The following is a 17811-nucleotide window of genomic DNA, read 5'->3' as shown; positions in this document are numbered from 1 at the left end:
GGATTCTGAGGTCAATGATCCTGCATGATCTAGACTACGGTCAGATTGCTCATTATTAGGTGTTCCAATTTAACGCAGATGATGGATCTCCTCGGGGAAATAACAATCAGATCATAAAGGAAGTCCTTTTGGATATCCCATATGTTTACTGTGGGAAGGTCTCGTCTGAGATACAGAAGAAGCTCTGCAGCCATCTGTTTAGTGCAATGGTTACAGCTGGTTGTAAGTAACGCTTGTCATCATCTTAGTTCCTTTTGGTGGCGAACAGGGTTACTGTCACTCGACTAATGGAATCACAGTTCACAGTTTGTTATTTCATGCCCAGTATTGATTGGAATCCTTGGTTTGGAGCCAGGTAGATTTAAACTAGAGGCTCCATTGATTTTTTGGTGATCTTGGGTGCAGATTTCTTGACTTAATCTGTATTGGATGTAGAATTTTAAAGTGCCTCCCTGAATTGGTTAGGCATGCAGTACCCGCAGAAAGGATTTCCTTCAATAGCGCAATATGTATAGTTTGCAGTATAATTTGCAGTATAGTTTGCATCCTTTTTTTTTTAGATAAATTACTTTGTAAGCCTGTTTACCTTTAGATGTTGAACACCAAAGAGCCATGATCACTTCACATGTATTTCATATTGAGGAGATCAAATAGCCATGTAAGTCAACTGTGAAAATGAAAACTGAATATTAGGTAACTGGACAAGTATTCAAGGCAAGATCACTGAATTACTGTGACTTGCTTAAACAGCATTGCTTGTGTAGCAAGTGGAACAGAAAATTGGGTAAAACTAGAAACAAACAGAAACAAAATCTTAAATTCTGACTGGAATATGTATGTGACAAGTCTCTTTTTGTGTAATGAGATAAATGCAGTCAACAATAGATAATTTGGGTAAAGTTAAGCCTTAAAGGTGGGCCAAAATTTCTTACTAAAACTATCTATTGGTGACACACTACATCAGTTGAGATGGCATGGAATGCTACGGAAGATTTGTGGAAAAATATTTCTGATAAATTACCTGATCGTGTTTTAGCCTTAGGAGAGGTTCCTGTTAGTCAGCCATGCATGACACAGATGGCAGGGATGGCGGTTCTAGTGAAATTGTACTAAATATCTTATCTGAAAATTATCTTGGACAGCCAACTAAGTAGAATACATACGATTTAAGTATACAATTTATGCTGTCAATAAAAAAATGTGAACTTTTCAATTCAGTGAAAATAAATGGATGAATCAACAAACACAGAGCTACAGCAGCATCATTGATCAGTGGTGTTGAATGAAAAGTTGTGCATGATGTGTCAATAAAATGACAACAAACTATCTGAGCAACTATTTACATCTGGGAAGGAGAATATTGATTAATGGGAGAAATTCACAAGCCTTGTCAGAAACATGCTGGTTGAGTTTGTGTGATGGGATGTAGTGAGATGTGGGGAAGGACCCACCAAGGTTCAATGACAATATTACTCATTTAGCCCCTGAGGCCTCACAACTCTCGTGTCAGTACTTACCTGCTTGGCTACCATGGAGCCCCATGCTTTGCAGCATTACTTCGTTTCTGTCCTGCAAGCTTATACTTCCACTGTCCCTTTCTCCCTCTGCCTCTCCATTGTTTGGTTTTCTTGATGCAGACCCAGCTCAGATCTCGTTTGTGACTGGGATTAGAGTTTCCGCTTTTTTTTGTTTTCGACAACTTTTCATTAAGTAAAGACATAGTCCCCGTTGTTAGGTTTGACCTGCCATCAGTTTTCAGATTCTCCAGGAATGTTGACCATGCAGGGAAGGTCACCCAACGCAGTGTAAGCTCCAGCATGGTGGCCATCCTGTCATGGTGATCATCAAATAGCTGCACAGTGGTAGCCCCCTTGCCACGTGGGTATCGTATTGTTGGTGCCTGAGCTGAAAACTTCCCATGTATGCCAAGGTTTATGTGCATGTGCCCATTGTGACTGGGACACGGGGACTCCGAGCAACAGATTACTGGCCAAGTAGCCATTTTCTGAGGCTGGGTGGCGCGCATGGCAAGAGCCCCCATTCGAAGTGGGTGGCACCATGGCAGATGAGCCGCAAATGAATCTGATGAAGTTATCTTCCGCCGGTAGCTGTATGATCCCAGCAGTCTCTATGGAAGGAAAGTACTATTTAAGTGCAGAGAGATATGACCATAAAATGTTTCCTTCCATAGGGCTAAGCGGCAAGCAGAGAAATATCCCCGTCCCCCCAATAATTAGTTTGCTCAGGGATTGATGGGGATTCCTTCTTGGCCACAGAACCCTTCTTCTTTGTGGAGAACATAGAAGTCAAGCTTGGGGAAGTGGCAGCCATTTCTAAAATGAAAAGTGGGTCAATTTTGATCAAAACAGTATCCTCTGCCCAATCACGGGTGCTACTAGCTCTTAACAAGGTGGGTGACATACCGATGACTGTCACTCCCCATAATAGTCTAAATATGGTTCAGGGCATTATTTTCACAGAGACCTGCTCTTACAATCTGATGCTGAGCTACGCACCAACTTGGAGTGCCAGGGTGCACACTTTGTTAGTCATGTACATTGGGGACCAAAGGACAACAGTGTCGCTACCAGTGCCTTCATGTTGGCCTTTGATGGTGATTCATTACCTGAAAAGGTCAGGGTGACATTATACCAAAGTGATGTGAAACAAAGCATCACTCCCATGGACGCCTGCCCAGATGGACTCTCAGCCGTGTTGACTGGGATGCTTTTGCCTCTTTTGTTGCCCTTGGCTCCCCACTGCATGGAGATATTGATGAGGCAGTCCAGAATACAACTACAACCATTATTTGAGCAGCTGATTTTGGCGATTCCCTGTTCCTTCTGTGCACCCCGACAGAAGACAATACCTGGATGGTCATCAGAAATTGCAGAGGCCATTAGAGATCGTAGGCGAGCTCTCCAGCACCATAAGTGGCACCCATCGATGGAGCACGTTATTGCCTTTCAGTGGCTCCATGCCTGGGTCTGCCATCCAATAAAGTGATGGAAACAAGAATGCTAGGAACAGTACGCTTCAACCATCAGACCATGAACCTTCCCTTCATAGGTTTGAGCCAAGGTCAGATGTATCTACAGATACCAGACACCTGCAGGTGTACCTGGTGGTGGTACGTTGAATGGTGCCGTCTACACTAACACAGATGCCACATTGTTCTCTGTATTATGCTAGAGCCTCTGAGTCTGAGAACTGTCAACCCTTTTTTGTGTCCTAAAAAAGTCGGTAGAGCAAAAGCAGTTACCTTTTACTGCACACCACCTGGATCCGTATAATGCTCCATTCAGTGAGTGGGGATTTGTCAGTGTCCTAGCCCACTGCCCCATGATCGGACCACATCCTCAACCAGATGATCAAGCACCTATCTGTGGATTGTCAGTGTCATATCCTTGCCATCTTTAACTGCATCCTGGAGTGAGGGCGACTTCCCATTGCAACAGCGACAAATCATCATCATCCCAGTACTGAAACGGGGCAAGCACCCTCTAGAGATGAATAGTTATTACCCAGTTAATCTCACCAGTGTTCTCTGCAAGTTGTTTGAATGCATGGTGAGCTGGCGGCTGTGTTGGCTCCTTGAGTCTCGGGGTCTTCTGCCTCCATCCCAGGGCGGTTTTTGCCGAGGTGACTCTATACTGAAAATCTGGATTGCCTGGAGTCTGCCATCCAAACAGCTTTTGTCCAATATCAACACCTTATAGCCATCTTCTTCGACCTGAAAAAGGCTCAAGACACCACATCCTAGCTACTGTACACATCTTCTTATCCCACCATACTTTGCAGGTTCAACTTGCTGCTTCCCACAGTACCACCCCCACCCCCCTCCCCTCCTCCCCCAATCTGACGAGAGGATGGGGTACCACAGGGCTCTGTTAGTATGGATGTCGCTGAACATCGACTGCAAGGTGCCATAGGAAAGGCGCAGTCATGGGACCTCACCCATGGCTTTCACTTTACAGTGTCGAAACTCATGTTATGCACTTCTGTCAACATTGTAGTGTTCACCCACAGCCAGAACTTTACCTCAACAGCTAACTACTCAATGTGGTGGGAACGTTTTGGTTTTTTGGACTGGTCTTAGATCCTAAGTTGATGTGGATTCCCCATCTATGCTAGATTGATCGAAAGTGTTAGCTGCACCTTAATAGTCTTCACTGCCTTAGTAACACCAGCTGGGATGCAGATCGTACTACCTTTCTACAGCTTTACAAAGCCCTGATACAATCCCGTCGAAACACCGGAATCCATCCCCCGCAACAGCAGTCCAGATCAAGGATTACAATCGCAATCCACATCCTGTCTCTCCTCTCTGAACTCCAGTTGTTTCCTCTATCACCTCTCCTCCAGGCCCATTCACTACACATTCATGGTGTATCCCTCGGCCACAGCGTTGTCTTGACCTATCACCAGATCTGAAAGACTCGGTTCCTTCTGAGGCCGTCTGCCACCAATTTTTAGCCATTCTTGTCATATCATGGGGTTCAGAAGTAGTCTGTACTGATGACTTAATGGGTGCTGGTCACGTGGGCTTTGCTTATACTCGCATGGGACACTGAACTGTGCTCCCTGCCAAATGGTTGTAATGTTTTCACTGCGGAGTTGGTAGCCATCTCTCGTGCTCTTGAACATATTAGTTTCTCCACCGGTGGATCTTCTCTCATCTTCAGCAACTCCTTGTGCAGTTTGCATCTCTTGACCAATGTTACCTTCACCGTCCCTTGGTAATTGCTATCCAGGGTTCCCTGTATGTCTGGACCCCAGGCCACATCAGGATCCTGGGAAATGAACTTGCTGGTAGCCTGGCCAAACTGGCTACCTGTAAACTGATTTGTGATGTTGGTATTCCAGTAATGAACCTCTGATCAGTATTATGCCATGAAGGTTAGGGAATCTGGAATGGCTCACTCTGACTTTGCCAAACAAAGTAGGGTGATGAAGGAGACTACAAATCTGTGGAGGTTCTTCATGTGGGCCACTCTCAAAGACTTAATCATCCTTTTGCTGGCTGCGTATTGGCCATACTTGGCTAACTCTTGGTCATCTCTTCTGTCGCAAAGACCCACCTCTCTGTCATTGTGGTTCCCATTTGCTGGTGGTCCACATTTTGCTGGACTGTCCGAACTTAGCCACCATGCAGTGGGCTCTTAATCTCCCTCACTCGCTGTCTCTGGTGTTAGGAGACAATGCCTCAGTGGCTGACTTAGTTTTATGTTTTATTCTTGAAGGGAGCTTTCACCGCTCTCTTCAAGGTAGGTCCACTTACCCATATTGGCCCATTGATGGGTTGGCAGAACACTCTTTGCCTCCTCTGCCAAGTCCGTGCTGTGGCTATCTGGGCATTGTGGTGCAGCCTGGTCCTCACCTTACCTGTTCTTTTACTCCCCCCCCCCCCCCCCCCCCCCCCCATGGTCTGTTAGACTTGTTCGTCTTTTGTCTCTCTGTACTTCTCTCGTCGTGTCCATGTTGCTAGTCTTTCCTAGGTGATTTCTGAGTGGGCTACATCTGGTAAGGGGGGGGGGGGGGGGGTGTATGTTCCCTCATTGCATTGCACTGTGCTTTCGGAGGCTTCTGGCTGCTCCCTAGAGGGAACACCTTTCTTGTGCTCTCTCTCTGTCTTCCTTTCTTTCTTCTTCTTGTCCATTATCTCACCTTCATAGACCTTGGGGTTTTCCTCCCCTGGGTTTTGTGTGGTAGGCTATCTGATCTACAGGCATGTAGACCTGTCTGTCTGAGGAAAAAGGGACTGATGACCTAGTAGTTTGGTCCCTTTAATCATCCAGTCAACCAACCAACAACTCTTAAGAATGTTATATTCTGAAATATAAACTGCCGATTGAATAGGTCATCATCATGAGTCAGAAATTGTGAATCTAGCATACCTAAAATACATAAAACCATGTCAGTATTATGAAAGGGATAGAGTGCTACTCTCCATGTAGCGGAAATGTTGAATTGCAGATAGGCATAATTAAAAGACGGTCAAACAAGTAAGTTTTCACACACACACACACACACACACACACACACACACACACACACACACACACACACACACACAGAGAGAGAGAGAGAGAGAGAGAGAGAGAGAGAGAGAGAGAGAGAGAGAGAGAGAGAGAGAGAGAGTCAGTCACACAGAGTCTCTGGTTGTCGAGACCTGATTGCTACTCAAAATCTCTGCTATATGGTGATTGGCAATCTATCTTTTTCATAATATTGACATTATTCCATCCTGGATTTTCCGTTGTTAGATGTTATAATGTCATCATTAATTAAATAAGAATGGTGGTGTTTTTATTGTAGTCATAATTAAGAACAGATTATTTAGAATAGTAATCCACCAGTCACAAGCTGTGAACAGTTGTTACAAACTACTTGCAAAAAGAGAAAAAAGAAATAATTTCTGTTGGCACTCCTGTCCCGCATACAAACTGTAACTTCAACAACACACTAAAGTCATACACGTCCATGTCAGAACCTTTGAACACCAAGATGAAAAAGGAGTTAAATGTGACTGCACGTTAAGCCCAATCAACGGAAGGAAAGGCAGGTAAACAAGGACTTACTCTTGGAGAAAGGTACACGAAATATGTCATAGAGACTATGAAGACCATGAATTAAATATTAAATGTCGTTCGCTATATTGCTATGATGGATAAAAAGTAAAACACAATCAACATCCAATGTGCCGTTTGCTAAAACGACCGATAACTCAGACAGCAAACATACAGTAGAACGTAAGTGGTTAAAAAAGAGACATTTGGTCAGGAAACAGCTAATGGCCAAAGGTTGATGACAGTGAGGACAAAGTGATGGTGGGTCACCACTTGACAAATGACGATGGCTAAAAAGACAGTACCCAGTACGTAACCTAGCTAAAATCATCTCCTTGCGGCGAAAGGGCTGAGAGAGGAGATCGGCCAAGCTTTTGGGAGATGTTTCATTCCCTGGAGTTTGTTCCCATGAATGGAAGACCAATTGTAATGTCAAAGTGACACCACCTTCTGATAAAAGACAACATGGAGATCATCGGAAGGAATGGAAGAACTAGCTGGATGATGTAGGAGGACTGCAGACTTGGCAACAGTGTCAGCAGCCTTGGCAACAGTGTCAGCAGCTTTGTTTCCTGTCAGACCATCCATCAAGACATAGCAAGTGGAAGCTTTCTTTGACCTGTTGCACTAAGGGATAGACAGTGTACAGCATACAGAGGCTCTGAAAATCACTGAGAGAATCTGAGCAGATGACAAAATTGAAAAGCCTGTGTCGCTGGATGTACCGTGTGGCCTGATACAGAGCAAAGAGCTCTGCTGTTAATACTGAGCAGTGTTCTGGAAGCAGATATCGAAAATGGTCGGTGGCAATGATCAGGCATACCAGACACCATGGTCATTCAGAGAGCCAACAGTGTACACAAAGGTACTATCACTAAGTTCCGTGCAAAGGTTGAGAAACTTACACCGATAGATCGAATCTGGAGAAGTTTCCTAAGGAAGCGAATCAAGTTCAAGGTGAACATGGGCCACCACAGAAGTCAGGGTGGTGAAGGGTACACATCCATCGGGAAAGTGGCAGATAGCGTGAAGTGAGGCTGCTGGAGCAGTAACCAAAAGCGAACTCCAGGAGGTAACGGAGAAGAGGGACACACCTACTGGCAGTCAAATGAGTCATTGAAGGAGGCGACAAGATGAGTGGCCAGGTATGGCAGACAAATGGCATGTGTATCTGCTGAGGAGAACATCATGTCGTTATGACCGCAGTAGTTAGGCAGCTTCTGCATAGAGACTTTCAACTGGGCTGGTGTAAAAGGTGCCAGTGGCCACATGGATTCGATGGTGGTAGATTGTATTTAGACAGTGTAAGATGGATGGATGTGCAGATGCATAAACGGAGCATCCATAGTCTACTTTCAAAAGGCCAAGGAATCTGTACAAACGGAGGAGGGTGGTCCAGACCACTCCCCAGGAAGTACCACTGAGGACCCGTAGAACACTGACGGACAGGGTACAGCGGGCAGCCAGGTAAGACATGTGGGAGGACCAAGAAAGTTTCTATCAATCATGAGCCGCAGGAATTTCGTAGTTTCAACAAACGGTAGAGCGACAGGCCCAAGACCGGGTGATCAAAAAGTCAGTATAAATTTGAGAACTGAATAAATCACGGAATAATGTAGATAGAGAGGTACAAATTGACACACATACTTGGAATGACATGGGGTTTTATTAGAACCAAAAAAATACAAAAGTTCAAAAAATGTCAGACAGATGGCGCTTCATCTGATCAGAATAGCAATAATTAGCATAACAAAGTAAGACAAATCATACATGATGTTCTTTACAGGAAATGCTCAATATGTCCACCATCATTCCTCAACAATAGCTGTAGTCGAGGAATAATGTGAACAGCACTGTAAAGCATGTCTGGAGTTATGGTGGGGCACTGGCGTCGGATGTGGTCTTCGAGCATCCCTAGAGATGTCGGTCGATCACGATGCACTTGCGACTTCAGGTAACCCCAAAGCCAATAATCGCATGGACTGAGGTCTGGGGACCTGGGAGGCCAAGCATGACGAAAGTGGCAGCTGAGCAAACGATCATCACAAAACGACGCGCACAAGAGATCTTTCACGCGTCTAGCAAAATGTTTTTTTTTTTTTTTTTTTTTCTTTGGTTCCAATAAAACCCCATGTCATTCCAAGCATGTGTGTCAATTTTTACCTCTCTATCTACATTATTTCATGGTTTATTAAGTTTTCCAATTTATACTGACTTTTTGATCACCCGGTATAAAGAAGGTGGAAGAAACCCATTGTGCAGCCAGAAATTCATACAAATGGTTTTGTCAGTGGAAACGCGAAAGCCATTGTTGATGCTGTATGAGTAAAGACAATGAGACAATGCTGAAGACTTCGCTCAAGGAGACAAGTCCATGGGGAACTGCAATAGGTGGCAAAATTGTCAACAAAAAGGGACCCGGAAATACCCAGCGGGAGACAGGCCATAATAGGGTCAATGGCAATAGCAAGGACAACGAATGTCAGGATGGACCCCTGAGGCATCCAATTTTCATGGATAAAAGTGTCCTACAAGTCACATTCCACACGTACTTTGAGAAGTCTGTCTTTTAAAAATTCCTGAAGGAAACGTGGCAGGCAGACTGGAAAGCCCCACATGTAAAGAGTACAGTGGGTACTGGTCCTCCTGCTGGTGTCGAAGGATTTCTCCAGATCAAAAAGCACGTCCACAGTCAGTTATTGTTGCAGAAAACTGTTCATGACATGGGTTGCCAAAGTGGTGAGATTGTCAACTTCAGAATGGCACGCCTGAAATCCACACTGTGCAGTCGTTAGTAATTTGCGAGACTTGAGTCACCATACCACCCGGGCATTAATCATACGTTCTAAACCTTGCAAACATAGCTAGTGAGGGAAATGGGGTGGTAGCTAGAAGGAAGGTCTTTGTCCTTACTGGGCTGAGGAATGGGTATGATTAAGGCTTTATACCAGCGTATGGGAGCATGCCCAGATGTGGTTGTATGTATTAAGCAGAAAATGTTTGCCCGCAAGAGAAAGGTGCTGCAACATCTGAATGCGAACATCATCCGGCTGTGGGGTGAAAGATAGGGATACAGTGAGAGTGATCAGCTCCCACATAGGAAAGGCTGCTTTGTAGCATTTAAAATTCTAAGAGGAGAAGGGTATTACCCAAGCCTCCTCCATTTGTTTCCAATGGAGGAAGGTAGGGCGGTAATGGGTGGAGCTTGAAATATTTGCAAAATAGTGGCCCTAGCTGGTGGATATAGCAATGGGTTCCACAATGACATCATCTGCTCCGATCAGGCCAGAAATTGGTGAATTGACCTTGGGCCCAGAGAGTCGTTGGAATTTAGCCCACACAATGGAAGACAGAGCGGAACTGTTAAAAAATTAGTAAATGAAATCCAGCTAGCTCCTTTGGCATCCCAAAGAGGGTGATGACACTGCACACGGGACTGTTTACATCAAATGCAGTTCTCCAGTGTTAAAAACGCCGAGAGTGTGTCTCTGCACATCAATTGTCACGGTACGCGTCAGTCCACCAAGGACTGTGACATGATGTGGTAAAGTGGAAATGTGAGGAATGGAACATTCTGCAGCGGTAAGGATAACTTTTGTAAGGTCATCACAACTGGGGAAATGTCGTTTGTCAAAGGTCACCAGGGAGGAGTAAAGCCTCCTGTCTGCCTTTGAAAGCTGCCAATTAATTTAGTAAGTAGATGAGGGAGGAGTCGGCAAACAGATAGGATGTGGGGAAATGGTTGCTCAAGTATGTCTAAAAGAGAACACACCACTCGAGACGACGGGCAAGCTGGGCAGTGCAGAATGAGAGGTCCAAATGGGAGTAAGAGTGTGTCAAGTCTGAAAGGAACGTTGGTGCTCCAGTGTTAAGGCAGAAGAGGTTGAGTTGATCGAGAAGGTCAGCCGAGAGGGCACTTTACGGACAGGTTCACAAAGAGCTGCAAAGGGGGTGATGCGCATCAAAGTCACTGAGCAGCAAAAAGATTTGGGAATTTCCCAACGAGCTAGAGGAAGTCTGCCCTGCTGAAACCGAATGACAGGGATTTAGGCGGTACAAAGAGAAAAGGTGAAGCGAGGAAGGAGAATGCGGGCTGCAACAGCTTGCAGCCGGATGTTGAGTGAGATGGTTTGACTACGAATGTCATCACGAATAAGCAGCACGACTCCACTACGAGATGGATTGCCGTCCTTGGCCATATGTTCCTTTTTTCATAAACATTTTCTTCTCCGGAGAACCAAAAAAAAAAAAAAATTACTGATAGAAATAAAATTGGCTTGATATTGTCTACATTGTCTCCATAAGTTATAAAGTGATTTTTACCTAATTCATGTTTTAACCTATCTGGAAAGTGATTGAGTCCCCTGTTCAGCATGTCTTTGAGACAGAGTACCTCTAATATAATTTGTACAGGTCATTTCCAGCCTAATTGATACTTTTTATTTACAGATGAGTCTTTCCACTATTTTAATAACTGATCAAATGTTCGTGCTTACGTTGGGTAGCTGCAGAAAAGAAGGCTGTCTCAAAACACGAACCGTGATGAGATGTAATATGATGAGCAGCCACCTACTACTGTCAAACTTCTTTCACTACTTGCATTATAGTTTTAATTTTGTTTAGAGGTCTATTTACTGTGTTGATGCAATGAATTGTTTTATCCTGTATTTTTGTAGAGCTCTTGCCAGATATTCTCCGCAGTATTAGATATAAATGCCTATGTTGCAGTAGGACCCATATCTCTAAATCTGTGATTTGCTGTTGTGGAATGTGAGTCTATTTCAGTGTTGGGGCCACTCCTGTTCCTTATTTATACAAATGATATGCCGTCTAGTATTATGGGTAACTCTAAAATATTTCTGTTTGCTGATGACACTAGCTTGGTAGTAAAGGATGTTGTGTCCAACATTGGCTTGGTTTCAGATAGTGCAGTTCATGACCTAAGTTCATGGCTTGTAGAAAATAAATTAACTCCAAATCACAGTAAGACTCAGTTTTTACAGTTTCTAACACACAATTCAACAAAACCTGACATTTTAATTTCACAGAGTGGGCATATTTAGTGAAACTGAACAGTTAAAATTTCTAGGTGCTCAGATAGATAGTAAACTGTCGTGGGAAGCCCACATTTAGGATCTTGTTCAAAGACTTAATGCTGCCATTTTTACTATTGGAACAATATCTGATGTGAGTGATCATTTGACACAAAAATTAGTCTACTTTGCTTATTTTCATTCGCTTTTATCATATGGTGGTATATTTTGGGGTAAGTTCTTGTTGTATTGTAGATTGCATTTACTTAAATTTATGGATTGACTTCTTTTGGGTTCATATACATTTTATTTTTATCTATTATTACTTTTATGTTGTAATTTCATGTACTGACATGTTCCATGACCTGGGAGATTTTCTCCTCAATTTGGTCCTATGGAACTTGACATGTAAATAAAATAAATAAAATTGATTTGAATGTTGATTTTTGTGCATCATTATCTGACAGGCCATTACTAAATTTGATTACAATGTGCTTCTCAATTTGAAGACAAGCTATTGAAAACAATACGTATGATCCTGCGACTATTTCCCCACGCTGTAGTTGGAAAGTGTGACATCTTTATCAGATTGGAAGTTTATTAATGTTATTTTTGCTGTAAATTAGTCAAAAATATAATATTGAAATCTTTACCAAATTAATTTGATGTGTATCTTATAAACTGAGATTGACAAAGTCCTAAGTCTGGAAAGTAAAGTCATCTCACCGAACTGAGAGGTGAAGTGAAAACTATACTTAAAAATAACCCATCTTTAATCCAGTTTCTAAAAATATGGATTGTACCTAGTAAGATGTCCTAGGTCTTTGAGGCATGTGGTTTACAATATATCATGTGAGTTTGGTGTGAATTATTACAACAGTGTAATCACATTATTAATGAACAGTGCAAGAAACACTCCAAAATGTATAACTAAGACGTTGTGAGAAACCATTCATTGCAAAGCATGGTGTTACCAACACACAAATTATTATTTGACAACACTGAAATCCTGGCACACACCTTGTGTTACTGGGATTCATTTATCAAGAAAGCAGTGGAGATCCACAAGTGTCCTAAATTTTTTAATGGAGTTGATGGCGTCACCTGAATCCCAACATGGAGGAAAGATCTAGAAAACAATATAAACCCCATACTAATGTGAGTGGCTGATCCGTTTCCTTATCATTGTTGTGGTATTATTGGTAAAGCGAGCATGAGCAGTGCTAAAGAAAGCATGAGAGCTATAATCTGACAGATGTGTGTTGACTAGAGTTTGTTTACATCTTACAGCTTGTCATACCAAGGTATTAAGGAGACATTTTGGGAACTTGCGTCCCTGTTTTACCTGTTTTGGTGAATTTCAGTAGTTGTTTCTGTTCGAGTGAGTGTATGTTCAGTGAATTCTGGAAGAAGTCAAAGTTACAGGTTTTTAGTTATTCCAAGATAGATACCAGAGACTTTATGCTCATTTCATTAATAATGTATCAAGTTACCTCTTCATTTTAATATTTGCTGGCTAAAATCTGCTTCATTTTAAAAGATCAAGACTTTTTATTAAAAAAAAAAAAAAAAAAAAAAATTCCGTGGACTTGATCAAATCTGGTAGAAATAATATTACTGAATATATTGCTGTGTTAGTCTAGAACAAAATTAGGTAAGTAGAACCCAACAACATACAGATACTAACTTTATATAAATTAATCCATTGAGTAGGAGGAGTTATCAAACAGAAATTATTTCAGTTGTTTTTAAAACTTTTATTATGTGCCTGCACCCTTAATTTGTAGGTGATATTTTCAAATATTTTTACAGCTGAGTAAGTTAAGTTGTGAATAGTGGAGGCAATATTTGTTCCAAGTGTTAGACTTACAAACAATACTACTATTTTTAAATTGTGCCTGATGCCTCACAACAAACTTCATAAGAGAGGTTGTTAGGATGCCTAAATGAAGTTTGAGGATGACCACCAGATATCCTTACAGAATATTTCTGTATGATGAATACTTAGTGTCTGTGTGTAGAATTGCCTCAAAAAACTATTTCCAGTCACATCAATGAATGACAGTGTGCGAAGTAAGCTGGTTTTTTAATGCTTTCATTAAAAAAAATCAGCAATTACATGTAGAGAAAATGTTGCTGAATTCGAGCATTTTAAGAAATCTGTAATATGTGATTTTCTATTCAAGTTTTGGTCTATATGCGTACCTAGGAATTTTGAACAATTGATTTTTACATGTTTCCCATCTCCCAGTGCTCTATTATTGTTGCTGGTGAAATATCTTGCCTTGTACAGATTTCAGTGAAGTGTATGTTTTCTAAGTAATATTCCGAGAATCAATATTTTTTAGCATTTCTTTTATTGATCAGTCTGTTGTCACACCTCTGAAGGACTTGATTGTGATTGTTGCATTATCATCAAAGAACACCATTTCTGCTTTATTACTGTAAGGTGGAATATCATTTATACATATCATGAACAGGAGTTTTCCCAGAATTGAACTCTATGGAATGCCTGTAATAATTTGTCCACACTCAGGGGGAGATTCATCATTAAAACTTCATGAGCTATCTAACATGGCCATTTTCTTCCTGTCAGTGCAGTATAAATTCAACCACTTAAAGCATTGTACCTTGAAAACTGAACTATTTAAGTTTATCCAAAACAATCTTGTGATTTACAAAATCAAATGTCATACATACATCACAAGAACGTCCTGCTAGGTATTGACTTGCCAGTCAGATATTTCAGTATGTGGTCAGTGAAATGGTAGATGCCATATTTAGTGGAGAGACTCATCTGGCATTCAAATTTTGACTGACAGTATATTTGTAGATCGGCATGACCATTCTTCAATACGTTACCTTTTGCAGCAACTTTAGAAAATGAAGTTCACAGTGAAATTAGTCATTAGTTATTAACGTCTGTCCTATTACCTTTCTTAAAAAGTGTTCTAATATTGTTGGGCTTTGGCAGGCCTCGAAAGACACCTTGTGAAAGTGATGCATTAAAAATATGGATGTAAACATCAGCTGTAACTGAAGTACATTCCTTTAATATTTTGCTTGAAATACTATCATCCTTATGAGAAATTCTTACTCTTGAGAGTTAAAATCCTGGTATCTATTGAAGAAGCTGGAGTGATCTGAAATTTATGCTTGTGATACTGGTTATTGCATATGCTGCAATGCTTTTCCTTTCTTGAATTTTATGTGATTGGCTGTTCGAGAACTGACAATAGTAGTGATGATGTATAGGATAGGTGGGCAACCAGTTGCCTGCAGGCCGGATTCGGCCCATCATTGGTTTCAGTTTGACCTGCAGAAGAAATTTTTGGGGAGAGTGTGAGGCGCTCACATTGTACTCCATCCAAGACCTATTTTTGGATATTTCTGCCGATGCTCACCTTGCCTCGGGTTTGCAACTCGTGACACAGACCACTGTCAGTTTTGCTTACTCTGCACATGCATAATGCAATTATACCACCGCTGACTCCCCCCACATGTTACTTATTGCGTACTGCCTACATCTGTGTTACACATTGATGGATTGTAAACATTGGTAACAGGTGACAATGACATGAAAACTACTGACTACTCAGGAAATGTGCTGATTTAAATGGCAGCAGGGTGCCATTCATAGTGGTGTGTCACTCCCATAAACATTGTCACAGGTGCTACAGTTTTCACTTCCTGCACCTGAAGCACTACTATTGCATCACTTGAAAAGTGGTCTGTGAGCTTAAGTAATTATGTGAATTAGGCCCGCAGGTTACCCGTGCCTATCCTACAGCAATGTAGGAGTGTCTGGGGGTGGCACCTAGTAGCTCGAATTCGATTTCCTGTCTATAAGGACGAGAAAATTGAAAGCATGAGTTTCAACTTTTGATTTGTCACAATTAAATAATTTTCATTTCAGGAAAACCTTGTGATCACATGTGCTGTGCAGTTCTACACTGTTGCATAGTAAATAAGCTATATGCTTTTAAAATATCGGAACAGGCATGAAGCAGGATTGAAGACTTGCTTGCAAATAAGAGTCCACTATGTTGTTAGTAAAGGGATCCACAGATAGAAATAAAGTAGCATCCTGTGTACTGAACGGAAGTGCAGTAGGAATATTATTAGAACTGTGTGTGTGTGTGTGTGTGTGTGGGGGGGGGGGGGGGGGGGGGTGTTGCAAGTCGTTTCTGGATAACTCCCTTGGTAGAGCATTTACCCATAAAAGGCAAAGGTTCGTAACAGTTCAGATCTTAATTTGGCACACAGTTTTAATCCACCAAGAAGTTTCAGTAGGATTACTGTTCACTTTATTGTGTTATGTTGTGCCAGATAATACTGACATTAGAAAATTGTTACAAATTCCAGAAAGACTTGTAATTTATCAGTACTTGGTGCAAAGACTGATTACTGACTGTCAGTATAAATAAATCTAATATTGTGCTTCTAGATAAATGAAAAGTATAATAATGTTTGAGTACCCAATCAGTGATCAGTCGTAGAAATCAGGATGTAGAGTTCATGTGCTTAGTGATATACGGTGGAATAGACACAAAAATCTGACTTTGGGGAAATCAGATGCCAGCCAGGCTTTTATTTGTTGAAAGGATTTGTAGGAAGTGCAATTTATTCACAAAGGAGCTCACCTATGAAACCTTCATTTGACCAATTCTTTGGCAATTTGGTGTCCTTACCAAGTTGGGTTAATGGATGAGATTCAAATAAGAGGTTTACAATTCATCATACATTTGTTTAACCATACCAAGAACATCACAGAAGTGCTTAATAAATTGTTCCAATACAGGGTTGCCCTCAGGAAGTAGTACTTTTTCATTTGGTTATTACGAAGTTTTGCTTATATTTAGACCAGTATAACTTATAGGTAACTGTTCTACACACGTTACCATTATTGAAAAGCCAAACAAAAGTTTATTTCATAAAATGTACATCATTGGTGATGCATTGCTAAAGAGGTTTGTGGAAGGTCCTTGTTGAATTCTCAACTATTTCTTGAAGAATTTTCTCTGTGTCTTTATGTATCATGGCTTTCAATTGATCAGTATTGTGGAGCCATGAAAAAAGCTTTTTTCTTAAGATGATCCCACAGAAAAAAATTTGCTGCCGAAAGATCGGGTGCTCTCACTAGCCATGGGATAACACTGAATCATAATAGTAATCGATGTGGAAAGTGGCACCTCAGTTTAGTAATTGAGTTAAAAGCCCCATCTTTCTCAAACCATATTGTGTTTAGATGAAAACTTCCCTGCACTGTGTGGACTGAAGAAATTATTGATAAAGGCCGCATACTGATCAGAAGTGACACATACTGACTTCCCATTGTTGTTGTCTTCAAAAAAATATGGCCCAATGATTCCAGTGAACTGTCAAAAAGCACACCAGATGATGACATGTGAGCTATCCTGCAACTTTTCATGAATGAGCTACAGATTTGTGTCTAGAGTAATATTGAAAGCTTGATTTATTGATAAACCTATTCATATGAAAGTTTGCTTCATCAAACATCACGAGATTCATCAGAAATACCTCTTACTGGTCAATTCTATCCAGTAACATTGCGTGGAAATTGTACCAACTCACTTTTATCTCCCCGCTGTAACTGTTGAGCCACTTGCATCTTATAAGGAGGAAACTTCAAATCCTATTTCACAATCCCCAGCAAAGACGTGTGAAGGATCTGTGATGGTCTGGAATGGTGACAGACTGATCACTGTGGGCTTTGTTGCAGAGCTGCATGAAATCATTGGATATTTACTGGCATTCAGATTGTCATTCCAGGTCCCTTATGTTTCACACTGGCTCCACAGTCTGTCTTACACCATTGTTTCATCTGTCTGGAACATGGAAAAGGCAGACTCTACCATGGAGCATAGACTGCTGCAATGCTCTGCACGTGACAGAATTCCTCTATTGCCTTAGAAAACGGAAGTGAAATTGTGTATCTATAGAAGATTATTATTATACACAATGTCTTACGATAGTCTGTAAACGAGGATGAATGGACTGCCTTGAAACGTATTGTTGATAAATTCCTGAGTTCAGTTTCCAAATACTGATCTAAGAAGCAGTTTCAGGTAAACGGGCATATGAAACTACTAGTGTATAAAACAAATTACAGATTGCTATTCATTGAGAGAATATTGAAAGTGTTTATTCGCCAATGGTGAGGCTGGATTTGAAATCCCAGTGCTGCC

The 17811-nt window shown here is 41.4% G+C and overlaps 1 protein-coding gene across 3 annotated transcripts in view; it reads left to right on the top strand.

The window, feature by feature from the left end:
* Window positions 1-17811, top strand: part of LOC124721831 (heat shock 70 kDa protein 14-like) — a 207800-nt gene that overhangs the window by 99545 nt on the left and 90444 nt on the right. The gene's annotated exons all lie outside the window — the stretch shown is intronic.

Source organism: Schistocerca piceifrons, chromosome X (assembly GCF_021461385.2).
Source record: "Schistocerca piceifrons isolate TAMUIC-IGC-003096 chromosome X, iqSchPice1.1, whole genome shotgun sequence".
Classification (NCBI taxonomy): Eukaryota; Metazoa; Arthropoda; class Insecta; order Orthoptera; family Acrididae; genus Schistocerca; species Schistocerca piceifrons.
This window is presented reverse-complemented; position numbering and strand designations above follow the sequence as displayed.